This window comes from Lycium barbarum, chromosome 4 (genome assembly GCF_019175385.1).
Source record: "Lycium barbarum isolate Lr01 chromosome 4, ASM1917538v2, whole genome shotgun sequence".
Taxonomy (NCBI): Eukaryota; Viridiplantae; Streptophyta; class Magnoliopsida; order Solanales; family Solanaceae; genus Lycium; species Lycium barbarum.
This window is the reverse complement of record NC_083340.1, coordinates 107,241,307-107,262,322: the sequence shown is the minus strand read 5'-3', so window position 1 is coordinate 107,262,322 and position 21,016 is coordinate 107,241,307. Positions and strand designations below refer to the sequence as shown.

General features: G+C 37.6%; 2 long non-coding RNA genes across 2 annotated transcripts; both read right to left on the bottom strand.

Moving 5' to 3' along the window:
* Window positions 1-3,209: 3,209 nt before the first annotated feature.
* LOC132636192 (uncharacterized) lies at window positions 3,210-7,588 on the bottom strand. The gene is made up of 2 exons (XR_009581078.1): window positions 4,792-7,588; window positions 3,210-3,452 (listed from the first exon to the last, which is right to left on the bottom strand). It is a non-coding gene; the product is annotated as an uncharacterized LOC132636192 (long non-coding RNA).
* Window positions 7,589-10,313: 2,725 nt separating this feature from the next.
* LOC132636191 (uncharacterized) lies at window positions 10,314-15,759 on the bottom strand. The gene is made up of 3 exons (XR_009581077.1): window positions 15,044-15,759; window positions 10,629-12,181; window positions 10,314-10,526 (listed from the first exon to the last, which is right to left on the bottom strand). It is a non-coding gene; the product is annotated as an uncharacterized LOC132636191 (long non-coding RNA).
* Window positions 15,760-21,016: the final 5,257 nt, after the last annotated feature.

The window sequence follows — 21,016 nt, the reverse complement described above, 5'->3', positions numbered from 1 at the left end:
GATATACATGATCTGTGTCTGGAAAATCAACATTCTGACATTTTGGATCCGTACTTCTTCTGACATATGACTTCGGCATATATGCTCTGCGTGTGGAAAACAAACCTTCTAGTACTCTCGATCGGTACCCCTTTTTTTTCTGACATATGATCTGCGTTCGAAAAATAAATGTTGGTACTTTGGATAGTGTACTTACTGTTTGTACTGTCTGTTTCGATTATGGTTTAGTTTTCTGTATTCCATGCTTTACATTTTTCGTACTGACCCCTCTTCTTCGGGGGCTGCGTTTCATGCCGCGCAGGTACACCCAGATGAGTTGAAGTTATTACAGAAGATATTCCAGCGGAGTTGGCAAGCTCCATTTGCTCCCGAAGTGTTGCCGAGTCAGAGTTTGTATATGTATGTTATGAATTCTAGATTTATGCTAGAGACTTTGCAGACAGAGTCGTGGGTATTGGTTATCAGTCTGTAAGCGGCTCCATCAGCCGATATGTCATTCTGTGTTATGTAGTAAATTTTATATAATTACGAACTTTGCCTAAAATTGAGAACGATAAAAGATGGATTTCGAAAGCTTAATATGTATTTTACTTTTATCTGATTTTCAGCGTCTGAAGAAATTATGTGTGTAATAAGAATCTGTGGGTTCGCTCGGCTCCGGATATGGGGTCGGGTGCCCATCACACCCTAGTGGAATTGGGGTGTGACAAGAACCTATGATTTCATAGTCGGGTATGCCGTTGGAATTGAGGCTCGTGTCCGAGTTTTGGAGATAGAAAGTGTCTTACCCCGTGTACAAAGGTACCAGTAGGTATCCTGGTGATTTATAGGGTTAGAAGTTAAACGAATCGAATTGACATGACCTAAACTGAACTGAGAAAATCTGCAGACACCAGTCATCCTCGATGGGATATCGTTGTATGGCCTCAACAGGGTTCCGCAGCTGGAAATCTGCAGGCGTAGGTTGACGGTCAAGTCGACGGACCGTCGACACGTCGGCGGGTCGTTGACTCATCTGTCGAACCGCACCGCTGGAGCTTTTTAATTTCCAAGTATAAATATGTGGTTCACGACCTTAATTCTTATTTTCCTCCATTCCAAATCAAAGAAATCCTAATATTTTCTCTCCCAATATTTTCCATCATTATTAATGGAGATTTGGTAAGATCCGAGCCCCATGGACCCGTGCTTGTCAAGAAGAAGGTTGTTTCTAAGGTTTCTTCAAGTTGTGAAGCTTAAGGGGTTGCAGTTGATCCATGGAATATTAGACCCCTCAAGGTATGTAAATGATCTCTACCCTTATATTTAAGTTGATTACCAAGAGTTTTAGTGATTTTAAGTAAAGAGGGGGTATTTGTGGAAGTGGTAAGTTGATGAAGGGTAAGATAGTGATCTGGGGGCTATTTTTAAGAGATGATTGAGAATGAATTTAAGCATATTTTGATATATAGATCTTGTCATTGTTGTTGTGGTTGATGTTGGATTGAATGGGAAGTTGAAGGGTTGTTAAGCTTATAAGGGAAATGTTGCCCATGAATTGTCAAGCTCTATTCGTATCTAAAGATGATTAGTAAGCGAGGTAAGTAGTCTAATTAAGACCTATGTTATCTTAATTGTAGACTTACAAGTTCGAGAGATAGAAGTTGGACGATTGGGTATACTTCAAGGTATATTAAGGCTACCATTTTCTTCTTTTGGCATGATCTTACGATATGAACCGACAAACGAGTAAGCGAGCTTCCATATTACTCTACTCTTAGAAGCATCAGGAGTACTTCAGTCTTTGATGTTCATGTTTTTATGTATACAGTTATTCATGTATTACATTCATTCATATATATATATATATATATATATATATATATGTATGTATATTGACCCGTGACCAGAAAGCGTTATATACGCAAGTATTATATGTGTATAAGGTATGGAAAATGGATAGGCATTACATACGCATTACCACATGATCAGCTGGTGCACCTTGATGATGATATATGGATCGGACCGTACGTTCCTCGGTATTATTATTATTATATGATATATGGATCGGGCCGTACATTCCTTGACATTATTATTATATGATATATGGATCGGGTTGTACGTTCCTCGGCATTACTATAATATGGGATATGGATCGGGCTGAACGTTCCTCAGCACTATGACCTACATTTATGTGTATGAGCATGATTACCATTGAGAGCATGCATATTATGTGCTAACAGAGGCATTGTCAGTTGTACAAATTTATGCAGATACATACAGATACTAGTTCATACAAGTACATGCATACAGTTATTTCAGCTTATGAGTTCATATTTTATTCATGATTGTTATATATATACATGATTGCTTTTACGCCTTTCATACTCAGTACATTATCCGTACTGACTCCCCATTGCTCGGGGGGCTGCGTTCATGCCCGCAGGTTCAAGTAGACCGACAGGTGGTCCAGCTTAGTAGGACTTCTATCCAGCAGTGATCAGTGCGCTCCATTGATCCAGAGTTGCAGTCTATTTTGGTATGCTAGCCCTTTTGAGATGTATATAGATATGGGTATGACAGGGCCCTGTCCCGTCCTTTTTACAGCTTTCATTCCAGTAGAGATCTGTAAACAGTTGTATGTATTAGTCAGATGATGTAGCCTTGTCGGCTCCCATTCTTTTGTGTACAGTACATGTAGCGACCTAGCTGGCTTGGACTGTTTTTCAGTATATATGTGTTTGTACGGAGTTTATAACGTTATCCTTCCATGAGGCAGTATGAGATCAGTTTATGCCATTTATGGGCCCTTGATGTTCAGTATGGTTCAGATATGTGTTTAAGGGTGTTTGGTCGCTAGAGGTCAGACACTCGTCATGACTCATCAGTTTGGGTCGTGACACTGAAGATCTCGCCTATGAAGGGAGTGATGAGATTTGGCAAGAAGGGTAAGTTAAGCCCTCGATACATTAAGCTATATAGAATCATTCGTACATGTCACACCCCAATCCCGATAGGGCATGATGGGCACCCGAACCTTACTTAGGGCCGAGCGAACTCGATGTTTCTCGCTATACTCATAATCTCACTGGACTCTTAAATCATGGAATGAAATGCATAATGAAATCTTTTCAAAAATATTCTTTTCGTCTTTCTCAAATCAAGTAAAATCTGTAATCATATGAAATCTGTAAAGTAATGCATAATGATACATTGGCTTACATAGCCACTTACAAGACTGACATACTGTGTACATAACTCTGTCTGCAAAAGTCTCTAATGTAGAACATGATATCAAAACATAATTTGGGACAGGGCCCCAACATACCCATAATGCATCTAACTCAAATCATAAAGAAATACTCTGACTCGGCCATACTCCGAATGAAATGGAGTTTACCAATCCAGCTGATAGCCTGGGAATACCCTACAGTCTGTCTCCTGTATAATCTTTCCTGCAAAATAATATGGGTCTGCGTGGCATGAACACAGCGCCCCCAAGCAAAGGGGCGTCAGTACGAACAATGTACCGAGTATGTAAGGCAGCAGTAATCATAAAGAATGAGATATAAGTCATAATGAAAGTACGAGAAACAACCTGTAATATGAATAGCCCTGAAGGCAGAGAATAACAATGTAAGTAGCCCCAAAGGCAATGACTAGAAATGTAAATATATAGCATACCCAGCCCTTTAGTAAGGGACTCGGTGAAATGTAAATATATACCGTACCCGGCCCTTTAGTAAGGGACTCGGTGAGATGTAAATATAACTGATAGTGCTGTGGAACGTATAGCCCAATCCATATATAATATAATAGTGTCGAGGAACGTACGACCAGATCCATATATAATATAATAGTGCCGAGGAACATACGGCCCGATTCATATGTAATATAATAGGATCGAGGAACGTACGGCTCGATCCATATATAATATAATAGTGTCGAGGAACGTACGGCCCGATCCATATATAATATAATAGTGCCGAGGAACGTACGGCCCGATCCATATATAATATAATAGTGTATATAAATGCATGTAAGACTCGGAAAAGGATACTCTGAACTCCTCTGGTGACATAAGAAGCTAGTATGATAAATCTCTGGGAGTTATGCACATAAAACATAGGAGGTCAAGTATACAAATATCTCTACACTATCTAAAAATAGAGTCTTTGGAACTCGCTTGCTCACTGTGTTCGTTCATATGATAAGGATCATGCCAAAATGAAAGAAAGGGATAGCCTTAACATACCTTGTCTGCTTCTTAAGCTAATCCAAACCTAAGTCTCGGGCTTCCCAAGATATACAACAACGTCAGTAGATACCAAACATTAGCTATAGGTACTTAGGAATCCAACCCTAAGCTAGCACGTCATTTATAGAAATTCGGACAGAATTTCCTTTATAAAATCAACAAATCTTGAGAATTCAACTCGGCCAAATTATCAACAACAATACCAACAACCATATTAACAACATAAAAAATAAACCCATCGATCCAGCCCCTCAACAATATAAAAGTAGTTTCAATAATTCAAACAATAATGCGATGAGTCAATTAAACAATAGTTTTAAACCCCATCTTCATTCCGAAATTTCTCAAAAATATTAACAACAACAACAACAACACCTCCAGGTCATTCAATTAATTTCCAGCCATATAATTTCATAAGAACAACCTCCCAAAACAGTCCACCGAACTACAACACCAATTTATCCGATTTCCGATATAATTTTCGTATTTCATTCATCTAGCAATGTAGATACGACTTGAATAAATCAAATACATCTAGAGAGAGGATTTATTACCTTATATGCAAAGAACTACTCTTCTTCCACCTTATTCACTTTGAATAATTCTCCGAAGTGCTTAGAATCCTTTGATGATTCTTGAAATTCTTGCACAATATGATTAATCCGCAACATAGATGTAAAAAAAAAAACACTTTTATTTTCATTCCATTTGGACCACATAAACGTATATTTATTTCCTCAATCCCCTCACGTTGCACAATAAATATGGAGCAACAATATATTGTTGCGTTCTTGCTTCTCAAAATAGACCGAGCTTGTGCTTGATTTTTCCTTATTGTCAAAGCCCCAAACGTGATTGTGCTGCTGAAATATCAAGCAAGAGATCAAGTTTTCTTTTTTCTCAAAGCTACCTCCTTGGCTAATAATAAAAATGAAGCTAGAAGCAATTCTACCTAGCTGCTACGTTTTTGTTGCCTTTTAACTAAGGAAAGCAAAATGAATTGTATTCTTTATTCTATATAGTGACAAGATGTGCCTCCACCTCATTCATCCACTAAGTGAGTTTGTCCCCTTCTATTCTTAGCTCATAACTTGTGACTAAAAAAGTTGCACGTGGCTGATATTAAGCCACCCCCAAAATGGGACTTAATCTCATTTTTAATAAATATCTACCATCCTAATATAATGAGCGACCCTCATAATTAATTTCTTGACCTCAATTCACTTGAATAGTAATCATTTTTAATACACTTCATATACTCATTGTCATGATTATGTGACATAGCACTAGTCCATAGACCCTTTTGGTACACACAAAATGTTATTTCCAATCACCTCGTTCCACTTTCCAGTCTTAAATAATTTCGGGATATCATCCTGACCACGTATAAGCTTGGGGTAACCTTGTTTTCCCCAACTTATGACTTTTAACTTGCAGGCTTTCCAATGCATGAAAACACGGGATGTAATAGTACAGCAGGTAAGGTAGCATATGAGTTAGGGCTACCTTCTGAGCTGGAGTCTGTACACCCAGTATTCCATGTGTCCATGCTCCGTAAGTGCATAGGAGAACCCTTGAGATTCGTACCAATTGATGATGTCCAGGTGACCAAGAAATTATCATACGAGGAAATACCTGTGGCTATATTAGATAAGAAAGTTCGTCGATTGCGAACTAAGGATGTGACTTCTGTTAAAGTACTTTGGAGGAATAATAATGTTGAAGAGATGACATGGGAAGCAGAAAATGATATGAAGACCAGATATCCACATTTATTCTCATCTTCCGAGGAGGTTCAGACTTTAGGTATGTGATATGCGTATAGCTATTTCATTCTAGTCGTGTGAGGCCATGGTTATTATTATTTTGTGTAGCCCTGTGATTGGTCGTGTGAGGCCATAATGTGGTATATTTTAGCGTCTTCCCCTGTGTGGCATTGTTTTAGGTTGTTGTGTACAGGTTGGATAGGTATAGCTATAGGGGAGACTCTACCGAAATTTTTACAACTCTGAACATTCGAGGACGAATGTTTCTAAGGGGGGGGGAGAATGTTACGCCCCTCGTTTTCGTTGTAAGAAAGTCTATGGCTTCCTAGTTGTGTATACCCTTAGTACGAAGATTCGCACCCGGGTTTATGAGATATTAAGTTCCTTACCTCACGAATACCGAAGCACAAATATGTTCCTTACAACGATAGGATTAGAAGTTAAACGAATCGAATCAAAACGAATCGGAGCAACTCAGGGAAACAGGGACCATTGCACTTTGACGATGCAAAGGGATGGCCCGTCGACATGTCGACGTGGTGTCCTTTCACGCCGTTAACATGCTGAGGCCCCTGAATCTCAGGTGGCAGAAGGACGGTGCACGTCGACGGCTGTTGACCCTGCTCGTCGACCCGGAGGCGCTGGAACTTTTGTTCCACTTATATATATAGCAACCTCACGTTTCCCTCTTCATTTTATGCTCCCCAAATCAGATGAAAACCCTAAGATATTCCTCCCAACATTTCCCAACATATTAGTGAAGTTTTAGCAAGATCCGAGCCCCGTGAACCCGATCTAGTGAAGGGAAAGTTGTTCCTGAGGTTTTATTGAAGTTGTTGAGCTTAGGGGTTGGATGTGAAGTTTGATTTTTTTGGAGTTCTAGTCCCTTCAAGGTATGTATATTATTCTTACCTTTGTTATTGGATTGATTACCAAGAGTTTCAATGTTTTAAAGTGAAGAAAATATAGTTATGAAGCGGTAGGTTGAGTGAGGTTAAAGGTGGGGTTAGGGGTTGGTTTTGGGAGACATTTTGGAATGGATTTGATTATATTTTGATATTAAAGTATTGATATTGTTGTTTCTAGTATTGTAGTTGATGTTTGGGTTGAATTGGAATTTGAGGGCTTGTTGAGTTTACAGAGGAAATGCTGCCCGATTTTCCGTTAAGTTATGAACTAGTTTAAAGGTTGGAATACAAGCATGTTCTAGTCTAATAGTTAGCATACTTGGTCTTGTGTGTACATTTGTCAAGCTCGGGACATAAGAATATTTAGCTTGAGGAGTAGATAATATATGTTAAGGCTATCTCTTTCTTTCATTTTGGCATGATCCTTATGATTCGAACGAAATAAGTAAACGAGCGAGTTCCAAAGATTCTTTTCTTAGATGGTATAGGATTCATTGTATCCTTGATTTCATATGTTTCACATCTATAGCTTCCAGAGATCTATTATATTGACCGACTAGCTTCTTATGCTACTGGGATATTTTATGTTACCCTAAGGAGTTCAGAGCATCCTTTTATGAGTCTTTTATGCACATATATATATATATATATATATATATATACAACTATTTTCTTACACTGCGCCGCACTATAGTCGGCTAGGAAGACACGTAGATGTGCACACCACTGCAGTGGGTACGGTATGAGATTATCCTGGACGCAGGATGAGATGAATGGAGCGGTTGTACGTTCCACAGCACTGATATTATAGATCGGGTTGTACGTTCCACATCACTGACATTATGGATCAGGCTGTACGTTCCACAGCACTGACATTATGGATCGGGCTGTACGTTCCAAAGCACTGACAATATGGATCGGGTTGTATGTTCCACAACACTAACATTATAGATCAGGTTGTACGTTCCACATCGCTAATAGTTATATATGATATATGTATTTTTAAAGGAAAACATGCATATCATACGCCCTCAGAGGCACTTTCAGTTATACAGAGTTATACAGGTACTTCCAGATGTTCAGTCACACCGATGTATTCAGATCCTTGGATTAGCTTCCATGTTTCAGCGTTCTTTCATGGTTCTTATGTATATGTTGCTCTTAGGCCTTACATACTCGGTACATTATTCGTACTGACTCCCCTTTACTTGGGGGGCTGCATTCATGCCCGCAGGTTTAGGTAGACAGACAGGCGGTCCAGCTCAGTAGGACTTCCACCCAGCGGTAGTCAGTGCGATCCACATGGTTCGGAGCTGCAGTCTATTTTTGGTATGCCATTTTTGATATGTATATATGGGTATGACGGGGCCCTGTCCTGTCCTTTCTACAGCTTTGTATTCCATTAGAGGTCTGTAGATAGTTGTACATAGTTAGGATGTTATGTAGCCTTGTTGGCTCTTATTTTGTTATACAGTATATGTAGCAGCCTAGTCGGCTTGCACTGTTATTTTCAGTATGTATGTACTGGTGGTCGTGAGTTCTTGATGTCGAGTGCATGGTGTTGTTTTTACAGGAGCTGTTATAGTTCAGTTATAAGCCATATATGAGCCACCCTGTTGTTCAGTGAAATCCAGGTATAGGTATAAGGGTGTCTGGTCAGTAAGGGTCAGGCACCCGTCATGACTCATCGGTTTGGGTTGTGAAAATCTATTCAACCATATTGCTATACTACTATTTCGGGTCCAAAAAGTCAACCAAAAATTAATCCCGACACTGTAAGGTCAAAACTGTAATTTTGACATACATTCAACATAAACATAGTCTAAATAGTAAGAATTCTGAAAATCATTAAAATCTAATCACAATTGGGCCTCCAATTTGATCATTTTATATTGAACCCATTTCCATGGAAAAACCCTTATTTCTAAGTTCAAGGCACAGAGGAAATCACTAATTAGTGGATGGAATCATGGGCAAATACTTAGTTTAAGGTTAAGATCATAATCCCAAGTCGAATCTTGAAGAATGCCCTTGAAATCACCAAATCCCGAGCTCCCAAAATTGATTTAGAAAGAATGAAGTACGAAGTTGGAATTTAATTTTTTTCCACGTCAAAAATCCTCTATCGCGAGGCCCACCATCGCGATAGTGATGCACTACCCGGACCCGACCGAAATTTCCCTCAATGCAATCGCGAGCCATCTGGCCCCAATCGTGACCCTGCGCTTCTCACGCCTACGTTATCGCGGTCCCTCCATAGCGATCACGACGAAGGAAACTAACAACAAATGAAACCAGATTTTATGATTTCTCCAAATCTCAATCCGAAACTCATTCGAAAATTCATTTCAGTCATAGAACACATTATGATTTCTCCAAAAATTAATCCCGAACACAAACCAAATATTCATTTCAGTCATAGAACACATTATGAACCTGCTCGCACTCTCGAAACACACCCAAAAGAGGTTATCTTGACCTGATGTTGATCGAGATCAACTCGAAATCCTCAAATTAGCTAGTTTCTCGACCAACGACCCAAATCACACCCGACCACATCGAGACCCAAACCAACAGTCTGACTAAGGCCTCATTTGCTTGCACTTATTGGAGGTCTGAATCTGAATGGTTCAGACCTTAAGCCATTAAGTGCATTTGTTTGCATTAAGATCTAAGCACTTATTGGGTCTGAATAAGTCTTAATCATGAAGATCTTGAACCAAGTCTTAATATCATTAAGAGGTATTTTTGTATGGAACTTTTTTATCACCAGCTCCAACCCCAACCTCAACCCTCCACCTCAACCCCACCCCAACCCCAACCCTTCACCTTAACCCCACCCCCACCCACTCTCCACTCCAACCCCATCTCACCACCCATCTACCCTCCACTCTAACCCCCCACTCCCCACCACCCACCCCAATCCCACCCCACACTCACCCCCACTCCCCACCACCAGCCCCTACGCCCCACCACCCACCCCCACTTCCCACCATCAACCCTACCCCCACTACCCACCAACCCCTACCACATACCACCCACCCCCACTCCGCACTACCCCCATCTCCCACCACCAACCCCACCTCCACTATCTCCCACCCCTCACCCCAACCACCTACCACCCAGTCACCCCTCCACCCCCACTCACCACCCACCACGACTACAAAACATCTCCTTCATTACTAGTGAACATAAATGTTTCATTTTTTTTCATCAAATAATATTTTTTTAATTAAGTTTGTATTTATTTTCTACTATTTAGTTACTTTTTAATTTGAATTGTATATTTATTATATTTAAATAAATATATTATACATATTTAGATATTGAAAAACAAACAGACTTAATCATTCAGTGTTCAGACCTAGAGACAACATCTTAATGAAGCAGATGTGCATTCAGATTCAAACGTCTTAATCTTAATGAAAACAAATAAGGCCTAAGTCATAAATCACATTCCAGACCTAATGGAATCGACGAAACTTTAAAAAGATGCATTTATCCTTGATGTTGACATTGGTCAAACCATTTCATTTCCTAAACTTAAAATCTTCCAATTTCACTAAATTCAATCCAAAACCTGCCATAGTGCTTGGGGGACCGTGTCACCCATTCCTGCAAGTCATAAATATCAATAAGAAACTACTAGAAGGGTATTTTGGAAAAAATAAGGCAAAAAGCTCAAAACAAATAAGCGGGTAAAAGAAGAGAAAGTACTTGAACGCTCGAAAAGCTGGGGATATCTAGCCCGCATATCCAACTAGGTCTCCCAAGTAGCATCCTCAACTGGACGATGCCTCCATTGCACTTCAACAGAGGCTATTTCTTTTGATCTCAACTTTTGAACCTGTCTATCCTAAATAGCTACCGGCTCTCACTGAATCACATGAGAATTGTCCAAATGGTACTTGTTACAGTTCACATTTTGCGGGCGAGATTGTCATTCGGAAAGGTACTTCAAACGTGTTGGTGCTCTTTCGGACTTTGTTTTGAAAAAGAGTCGCTACCTAATTTTTAGGAAATTAGAAAAATCAATGGTGAAGGATTTATTCATACACCGTGAAAAATCCTTCGTAATCCAAAGTTCTAGATAAGGCTTCTGATGATCCCCTAGGGAAGGTATTAGGCACCCTAGTATTAAGGATCCGTACTATACGGTTGACCTTTGAATTCCAATATATGAGTATTTGCATAAACTGTTTATTTAGTGTTTATTCCCTCATTAAAAAAAAAAGACTTTCATATATTGCATATCATTTGATTTTGAAAAGAGTGGAATATATTCCCCTTATATATGGGGTATTCAGATTCGGATTTATAATATCCGGATACAAATATTTTCCTTTTATGTATAAGGATAGTATATCTTTTTCATATAGGTATAAAAAAATGTTTTATCTTATGAATAATAAGTGTCATTCTGTTTGCCCTTATCCTCATACTTCGCTTCGGGTCATTTTGTATAATACGTTAGAACGTTTTTATATAAAACCTTTATATTTACGAATGGATTATTATTTGAACGCCCCTTTGACTTATAAACTGGTCCATTTTTTACTGTATAAAACGAGTGCACATACTGATTTTTTCGGATTTTGGGCTTTTAAAAATATATCTTTGATTTCAAAAGAAGTTTTCCAGTTTTGGACTTTATCCCAAAAACTTGTGTTTTGTGAGATTCGGTCTCTTTTCTTTTAGTTTCAAAAATGTTTTTCCCCCAAATGGGTCTGAGCCCCAAAAACAGTCATGTCCTTCTACTGGGCTCGGCCCAGGTTTTTTTTATCAAGTTATGATTTGGTTTCCGTCATTCAAAAGTAATTTTCCAAAAAAAAAAAAAAGGGGGGGGGATTAAGCATAAAGAATGTCATTAGGAATAAACGAGGATCTTCACAACAAATTAAAATAGAAAGAAAAAATGGATTTTCAAAATCACACGATGGTATAACATACTCCTTGTGGATTTTCAAAATAAGTACCGTTGTCCTAAGATTACTAGTTCATAATCATAAAAGATTCCAATAATATATGAGTTTTACAAATTTTTACACAACACTACAAACTTCACAAATAAAGAAAAAAACGTAAAAAACTAAATAAAGTAAAAAGAAGAGGGAAGGCTAGGGGCGCAACCAAAGCCCCTAGTTGGCCATTTTCACCCATGGCTGGACCTTGTACACATTTCTTTAATATTAGATTCCTTTTGTTCACCGGACTCGATAAATGTGAAGGAATTTCCTATTGGGCCTTGGGCCAACCGGTTGGCTTCAGACCTGGTCCAAGTGGCCACGTGGTAGAGGAGGGAGAGGAAAAAACAAAGGACCCCGATTAGAAAAAAACACCACTGATCTTATCAAATGTATACATACACACAGGTATATAACACAGCTAAAACACACACTACATCAAGTTGTTGGGCTTTGGAAACCCAAGACTGGACACCGAAGAAAAGAAAACAACTAAGCCCCTTCAAATTCTTACTTTGGGCTAGACAAATCTATACTACTTCTTTATAAAGTTGAATTGGGCTAGGCCTAGCTCCATGCTAAATCTGAATTGCAACTAAACATTGAAGCTTAATTGGGCTTTCTATCCCTTTGGTCGTTGATATACACTCCCTAAAGGCTTATATACTTATGTACATATAATGTACTGGCTAATATATCACATGTATATCTGCACCTAGTCAACATCAAACTTAGGTATATCCCTATGAATTTCCTCTTAAGCTTAAACTAATTCTTAAACTTGTCCGACTTTATTAACCACCTAATTATCTTTCACTTTTAAGAAAGATATCAATCCTAATCTAAGGCTGACTTTAGACTTAAACTTCCACAAGACTTGTACTGAATCGGACCAACCCTATGCAGATTAAATCAAACTTAAGCAAGTCCTAAGATGGAGTATGAAACAGCCAAGGCCAACATGTATTTATACATTACACAAATCTGGGCAGGGCTCAATCCCTTAAGAGATGCACTCACAACAAATCACAACAAACTCAAGATAAGACTGTACACAGGTTTGTAGGCCCACTAAACAAAATTCAAGAACCATTATACAGAAATGAACCATGTTGTTACAGTATCACTTCAAGTTTTAGGCACAGCCTTTATACTCTTTTATCTTGCCGGATTTCAGAGAACAAATAAACAAAGAAGCAAGACACAACATAAGCAAATATCCAGTCTTTATGTCATGATGCATATTCCAGATTCTAGATCAATTCTTTTAAGACTCTTTTGATCCCATTTTTATCAAAGGCGAGAAGATAACTAGTAACAGACAAGCCAACCAGAACAAGGACAGTAGTACGAATTGTAAACAAGGACAAGACAGGTTCATTTTAGGCTCCCTTTGATCTAATGAACAGGGAAGGAAGAAAATAGAGTATGGATACTACAGATTTTACCCCATAGGCATATGGGATATGCCGTGGCAACCTTTTATTTGGAAGAAGACAGTTTGAACCAAGTAAAACTTGGTCCTACGTCTCCCTTCTCTCAAAGTGCCTTTAAAAGACTGCCTCACTGCCAAGTGGTTTACAATTTATGTATCCATACCCTATGACCCTTTCAACCCTTTCATTTGTATCAATTTCAATAACACAAAAGAAAAGACAAATCACATTTATAACTTATCCACATGAGTCTTCACTGAGACAGATCATTTCAATCCCCATTTAGTCCCATTTTACCCCCTCAAGTTCATACTAAGGTCATATTCAGAATATCAGTCCTTCACATAACATGATCTATACAAGTTTAATTACAATTTATGTATCCATACCCTATGACCCTTTCAACCCTTTCATTTGTATCAATTTCAATAACACAAAAGAAAAGACAAATCACATTTATAACTTATCCACATGAGTCTTCACTGAGACAGATCATTTCAATCCCCATTTAGTCCCATTTTACCCCCTCAAGTTCATACTAAGGTCATATTCAGAATATCAGTCCTTCACATAACATGATCTATACAAGTTTAATTACAATAATCAACTAAACCTCTAGGCAGATCAGGACAGAACCAGAATAACATATTTCAACCCTAAAGAAAGGACAGACATCACTATCAGCCTTGTTCTTGTCTATGATCAACAGGTCCTCAATATCTAAACACAATTTTATAAAATAATACAGGAGGCTTTCATGAGATGACCTGGACAGATTCATATCAAGTTTTCCCTTCCTCTTTTATTCTTTCCCCTCCCCCCTCCCTTTTTAAGGGCTAAGTATTCAATCATATGGAAACACAACATACTCAATGACATGTAAATAATGTGTGCTAACTTACTATAGCTTTTTTTTAATCACTCTTAAAGTCGTTAAGGGGTTCTGCAACTCTACTTTATTATTGGCAAACATTTAAGTCCATTTGTATAATCAGAAATCAAATTTGGATTATAAAAGCACACCCTTCATTTTAAACTGCCTAGGCCCTTTCATATCCTTTACACATGAATTGATCACAGAAACAAGATCATGAAGTGAACAGGCCCACAAGAGTCTCATCAAGACTACATATTTAAGTTAACATGTTTTGACAAGGCTATTGCACATTCAGAACCTCAACAGTTTAGTTAATCCACATTTTAGTTAACAAGAATCTTGTTTTAAGAGCACCTTCACATCCAGAGTGGTTAAACTGGTCCTAATTTAAACTATGTGATAGTCATGATCCTCTAATCTCAAAACATTAATTACCACATCATTTCAAATCATTTTTTAAATAAATAGAATTCAAAACCAGCTTACATTTTCCATTTCTTTAGGTTAGGCCTACAAATCTCTTCATTTAACTCATATCTACTCTATTGCATATGACCCTATCTTTAACAGGTCTAACTAAAGTGAAAACAAACTAACCACAAATCACAACTTGGGTTAATCCCTCAAGATCAACAAACAACCAAACAAACCTCAGGCTAAACTATCAGGAAAAGATACATGTTACCATATTGATCATTTGGGTAATATTGATCATTTGGGTAAAGCATAATGTGAAAACAAGTAAAACATAACTATATCAACATCTTAAACTAAACACAGAACACTTAATTACAACTAAATTAACATTAAGACAAACAAAAATTAAATGAAAGCGATAAAATAGTAAGTAATCACCTTTTTGATGTGCAAGCGGAGGAAGAATGGACTTGGAGCCTCTGTGCTTCCAATTCTCGAACTCAGCCGCACAAGAAAAGGCAAAAATAAATCAATTTTTGAACTAAAGACCCAACTTCACAGTCAAGTCTAAACAAAATTTTACTGAAAGCTTTAATCTCGAGTGGTTTTCTCAAAATTCAAGCTATGCAATTTTCAAACTTTTTAAAACTCGAAGGATGGGGTTCTATAGAACCCCTAAAAGATATCAACACCCTAGTCCATCGATGTGGGACTGGTAAGTTTTTCCTAAAATTTGTGCTTTACTTTGAAACGAACGGCTTAGATCTTCACTAAACAATGATGAAGGGTTTGAACTTGGCCAGTTCACCTCGATCCAAGTCAAATGAGATTCGACTAATGAAAATCGAGGTCACTTGGTTCAGATCCATGCCCTTACGTCTTTGACTGAGAAATCACAGAAAGAAAAAAGGGAAATGAGATTGAAATTACCTTGTTTGATGTATACACCAAGAGTTCGTACAAAGCATTGATTGTTCTACTTGATTTAGGCGTACTAGGATCACGTGAAACCTGATCCCTCTGTATCGTTGCCATTTTTGGCGATGGAAGAGAGAGAAATCTACTGTGGCGCATAAGGTTTATCACAGAAAAGAATATGGAGGAGATAGGGGTGAGGTTAAGGCGTGTTTGGGGTGGGAAAAAATGAAAGATGAGGGAGCATAGATTGTTTGCCCCCCCCCCCCCTAAGCTGTTGTTGTTTTGGGCCGGGTCCTGGTCCGTCTTGGACTAGGCTCGGTCCAATTTTAAAAGAATGAAATGGGGCCTTTTATACGTATACTACATATGTATATTACACGTATATACGTACATAAAGGGTAGAATGGGTAAAACAAAAGGTGGGTAAAAATTAAAACATTGATTTTGACCATAATACTTTAATTATAACCAATTTAGGTCACAATTGATCTATTAGTTAATTTAAAATACGGCTAATTGTGTAAATGGGCTTAATTTGCAAAACGGCCTTCATTGATTTTAATCTTAATTGATTATTGCAACTACGGACATACTTAGCTTAGTCAAATTAAAGTTAAATTAGACTAAATGACCTTGGCCATTTCAATTAAGGCCCTTAAAAGGCTAATTTTGTAAAAATGACCTCAATTGCTTTAACCATTAATTGATTAAGTCAATTGTGGCCATAACTAAGACAATTAAATAATTAAAATCAATTTGTAATAATGTCCCTCTAATTGACTAGTTACCCAAATTAGATACTAGAAACAATTGTGATTAGGGGTGTTCATGGTTCGGTTTGGGTCGGTTATTGATTAAAACCATAACCAAACCAATTTAGTCGGTTTTTAAATGTCTAAAACCATAACCAAACCAAATAAAATAATAACCACCGGTTTGGTTATTGTCGGTTTGGTTCGGTTTGGTTGAATTTTTCGGTTTATGATTAGCAGCCATGAGACTTATCAGTAAAACATTAAAAAGTTGAAAAAGACGTGTCTTTTTTTTTTTGTTCAAACGATAACTTTTATTTATCGTTTAAGGTGGAACATACATCATAGAAATATTTTCACTATTAGTGATAGTGTCATACTCAAGTTACCCAAAATTGCTAAACTATTACATATAGAGCTAAACACTAACTAAGTTGTGGCTGCACCATTTTTGTCATCTTAATACACATACCTGGAAATAAAGTAGAGCATAGGAGCTTTTAGTTGTTGTTACAAACATACATATTAATTAAACATAAAGACTACCTAAAATTAAAATGAAAATATATGAAATAAAAAAACTTTGTGTAATGATCCCAAACTTTGGGGCAATACTTTCATTTTGTCCTCAACTCTCCCATTTTATTAAAAACACTTTGTGTAATGATCCCAAACTTCAGATGTTTTTCTATCATTATCCCCAGGGCTAGGGTCTCGACTACAAAGAGTTGTTCTTTTCTGCCTTTTAGGAGGATTACCCACGGAAGAAGTATTAGGGCATTACCATGTGCTTGAATTGCAGCAAATGATGATGTTACTGAAGTATCTTCTATAGGAACCTCCAAATCTACAACCTCTGTCCTTTTCATATGAAAAATATTAGAATTTTAGGACCCATTCAGACAAAAAAAAATAAAGGTATAAATTCGGAAAAAAAATAAGAAACAACCTAAAATCAAATGGCTGACAAAGAAAGACTAAAAATTTAAGTTAAAGACATTAGACTCTAACGTGAGCTTCTGTTAGTAGGTTTACACTTAACACTTAAAGAGTTAAAAGACTTAAAGACATGGGCTTGGACATATTCTTAAAAACACGGGCCTTAAATAATCATGTGAAATAAGTAGACTAAAAATCAAATTAATGATTAAAAGGTATAAAATATTTATAATTATTTATGAAAAACTAATATTATACATATAAATACTTATAAAATTTATGTATATAATTTATCGGTTTGGTTCGGTTATTTATTTAGTTATTTTTTAATATAACCATAACCAAACCAAATATTATCGGTTTTTAAAATTTAAAACCAAATCAAACCAAACCAATCCAAATGTCGATTTTTTTATTCGGTTTGGTTAAATTTTCGGTTTGGTTTTGGTTTTAACCAAAACCGTGAACAACCCTAATTGTGATTAATTTGTACAAAATTAAGGATTGAGAGGTAAAATGGTCAATTCTTTTAAAACTCCAATTCCTTGGATTTAAAGGAATAATATATTTGTTAATCTGATTTTTGAAAATTTAACCAATTAAATAAATAATCATTTTAAAATTATTTTGTTTTTGATTAATCCTAACAAAATATTTCATAAATGTCATAAAATGTCAGTTAATTCCTAAATAATTTGCAATGTCATAAAAATCACTTTCATCAATTTAAAGGGGTAAAATGTTAGCCTAAACAATTCTTATAAATATCATTTAAACCTTTTAAGAGGCATGACTCATTTTATCTATTATCCAAGGACTTTGAGTAATCAGACTAAATTATGGGAGGTAAAAAATTAGGTGTCAACAGTACTTCTTCAGTATCGAAACATGAAAAATTGGATGAACACTTGAAAAACTATGAGGTAAAGCTAACTCATAGGCCACCTCACCAATACGTTGAACAATCTCAAAAGGGCAAATATACCACGGGCTCTACTTGTCCTTCTTCCTAACCTCAACTCACCCTTCATGGGTGAAACCTTCAACATAACTCGCTCCCCAACCATGAACTCCAAATCACGAGCTTGCCGATCCGCATAACTCTTTTGCCTACTTTGAGCCGTGAGAAGCCTCTCCTGAATCAATGTCACAACCTAATCGGAGGGCCGCTACGGGCACCCGGTGCTAGCCCACCCGGCACCCCCTTAGCATACCTTTACATTCACATCTAGGTGAGCCACATAATAAATCATACAGTTCTATTCATCAATCATACTAGTCCCATTGGACAACAGTGCCTTTATATCAACATTAGCAACTATGCCCATATCAATGTACATAAGTCGGCGAGGCTAACAAAATGACATCCCAAAATATAGGCTGACAAGGCCAAACACGTCTAACTGTATACACATGTCTACGAGCCTCTAAGGAGAGTATATCATATCATATAGGCGGGACAAGACCCCGCTATGCCCATAATTATATACACAAAAGAATAAGTACCAAAAGCTTTAGCTCCGAAAGAAATGGAGCTCCACTATGTAGTCCCTGAGTAATGTAGCTACGAATCAAGTCAGTCTCCCTGGGCACCTGCGGACATGACGCAGCATCCACAAACAAAAGGACGTCAGTACGAAGAATGTAATGAGTATGTAAAGCATGATCAATATGGAAGCTTAATAAGCAACACAAGGAATAGCATAAGATGGGTGTCACGCCCCAAAACCCACTCTAGACGTGACCGGCATCCGACGTCACGAACAACATCGAAAGAACCTAAACAACACAATAATGATACTTGAACCCGCCAGGTTCAACATTCGCCTCCAACAATTTATAAATTAAATGCAACACATCATGAACACATGAATTAAATCAGCGGAAGTCTTTATAAGTAATAGCCATCAACGTGGCAAACACCCATTAAGTCGTACGAGACTTTTGACAATCTACCCACAATTCTGACAACTATCTATGGAGCTTCTAAGAGACATAACAATCGTCAAACTTCGGGACGCAGCCCAGAAATCTAGAATAATAAATGAAACAGGAAGTGTCCCACGAACAAGGATGTGGGCTCACCGAATCCACAACAGTAGCAAGTCCTCTTAAGCATCGAAAGTATCACGAACCTGCTCTTCTTCGATACCTAACATACCATCAAAAACAACAATGGTATGCCTGAGTACTTTCGTACTCAGTGAGTGCCTCGGGGACACCAAGTATTATGAAAATAAAATACAATAAATTATAAAGAAATCAGTTCTGAAAAGATAGCATAAAAACAGTCATTCCACTTTGTGATTCTCAATATCATTTGTTAAACAGTTTACAAAGCCATTTATCAATATAGAAACAAGTATTCAACATGTGTATCTCCATAAGAATTATCAAAACCGATTATGAAGTCTTTTGTTAAGTTACAACTTTTAATTATGCCTTTCAAATTGATCATGATTGTCAACAACAGTTCTATGAGAGATTACGAATATTACACACACCGACACAAGCCCAAGAATCAATCACACCGAGGGGTTGACCATAGGGTTCCTTTGTCACAACGCACCACACCGAATTACAAAGTCTCGGTGACCACTCATCCTCCCGAATGGCTAGGCATAAACACACCGGAATATGAAATCCCCGGTGACCACTCATCCTCCTGAATGGCTAGGCGTAAGCACACCGGAATATAAACCTCGGTGACCACTCATCCTCCCGAATGGCTAGGCGTAAGCACACCGGAATATAAACCTCGGTGACCACTCATCCTCCCGAATGGCTAAGCGTAAGCACACCGGAATATAAACCTCGGTGACCACTCATCCTCCCGAATGGCTAGGCGTAAGCACACCGGAATACAAACCTCGGTGACCACTCATCCTCCCGAATGGCTAGGCGTAAGCACATCGGAATATGAAATTCCCGATGACCACTCATCATCCCGAATGGCTAGGCATAAGCACACCGGAATATGAAATTCCCGGTGACCACTCATCCTCCCGAATGGCTAGGAATAAACACATCAACAGAGTTCATAGCTTAAAAGCCGAATTACAATTCATCTTAAAGCAGTCACATCACCATTTGCCATTAAGGTTCGTTATGCCATATCGTAAAGATAAATCATTCCAATCAATGTTTTGAAAACATACAACTTCTTTACAAAGATTTCCATGTCCTAATTCACCAATGGGAATGTCATTACCAACTCTTAACTAGCATTACTAAGCATCTCTCATAGAGGAAAACATTCATAATATCTTATACATAAATAGAGTTTATTACAATCTAGGTTTAATGTGGGTTTGTCCCCTCACACACATTAACCACCATTTAAAACATGAATTAGAGTTCAAGGAACATGAAAAGACTGCTTTTCATTTGATTCATTAAAGGATCTTGAAATTAAATCCATCCTAAAATTACTTCCAAAACAGCCCACTATACCTTCGGATGCCAATGCTCGTATACACTTTTTTATTTCCGTATATCCATAGTATAACAACAACAACAACTACAGCCGATCCCACGATATTTCAATCCACAAAACAGTTCATAACAACCACCTAACAGTTCCCAAAATATCATCACAAAACAACCACGAAAATCATGTAAAACAGCCCCCAAATATCGTCACAAAACAGCCCACAAATAATTTGATATCCAAAAATTATAACCGAACTTTCAATGCCATTTTCTCTATTCTAACTCTTCAAATCTATCAATGATAAGGATAAAAACATCATTAAAATCTTAGACATACGAATCAAAATCAAAGAGTTTATAAAAATCGATC